At 36.0% G+C, this 973-nt stretch overlaps 1 long non-coding RNA gene across 1 annotated transcript; it reads left to right on the plus strand.

Moving 5' to 3' along the window:
* The first annotated feature begins 359 nt into the window (after nucleotides 1-359).
* LOC107682644 (uncharacterized) lies at nucleotides 360-748 on the plus strand. The gene is made up of 2 exons (XR_001633550.1): nucleotides 360-544; nucleotides 636-748. It is a non-coding gene; the product is annotated as an uncharacterized LOC107682644 (long non-coding RNA).
* The last annotated feature ends 225 nt before the right edge of the window (nucleotides 749-973 follow it).

The following is a 973-nucleotide window of genomic DNA, read 5'->3' on the forward strand; positions in this document are numbered from 1 at the left end:
AACTAATTCCAGTCACACATCAGATCATCAGATTGTCATCCAAATGTGAATTAAGTAAATGTTAAAGTTCCATGTTAATTATTTTTGTAATTTTCAAACCATGTCAGTTAGTGCCCTCAAATACTTTGCTTAAAGTCTTTGGCATATTGTGCATTATGAATGTAACGCACTGTGATTTCACTTTTGACTGCTACAGAGATTTTTTCAGAAATACTTCATATTTTGTTTTTTGTTTTTAAATTAAAGTATTAAAGATTATGTTTATAAAATATGCTATTTATTGACTTTCTGCCTGTAAGATCTGTTACTGATACAGAAAAAATTAATTGCAATTATTTCAATAACTTGCAAAACTTGAATTGTGACAGCCTTAGATTTACAGTTGTTCTTTTACTTCCTACCAGTGATGTAAAGGTATACGACCCATCTGGGGACTCCACACTCCCCACTGTGTCAAAGAAGAGGAAGATTGAAGAGGGCGAGGAGGAAGAGAAGCCAGTGGAGGCTAAAGCAAAGAAAGTAAAGAGGGAATCCCCCACAGAAGGTAAACATCCATACAGCATAACACTGTGGCTTAACTGGTGTTGCAGACACACATTAAATACAAATGAACATTAAATAAATATTAATCACAGGAGAAGCAGAAACAGAGACCACAAAGAAGAAGAAGAAAAAGGAGAAGAAGAAAGCGGAGGAGGAATCCAAGCCAGAAGAGGAGACCGCAGTCAGCCCAGCAGAGGAGGTGAGAGGGGTGGAAAGATAAATTCATCTCTGGTTGATGGTGCATTTAATTCTCTGAGTCATTAATATGCTGACATGGAATCATTCTTTAAAGGGATAGTTCACCCCAAAATTAAAATTACTCCATGATTTACTCACCATCACCCTAGGTGTATATGACTTTCTTCTTTCAGACAAATCCAATCGAAGTTATATAAAAAAATGTCCTAGCTCTTCCAAGCTTTATAATGGC

This window comes from Sinocyclocheilus anshuiensis, unplaced genomic scaffold (genome assembly GCF_001515605.1).
Source record: "Sinocyclocheilus anshuiensis isolate Anshui unplaced genomic scaffold, SAMN03320099.WGS_v1.1 C32431474, whole genome shotgun sequence".
Taxonomy (NCBI): Eukaryota; Metazoa; Chordata; class Actinopteri; order Cypriniformes; family Cyprinidae; genus Sinocyclocheilus; species Sinocyclocheilus anshuiensis.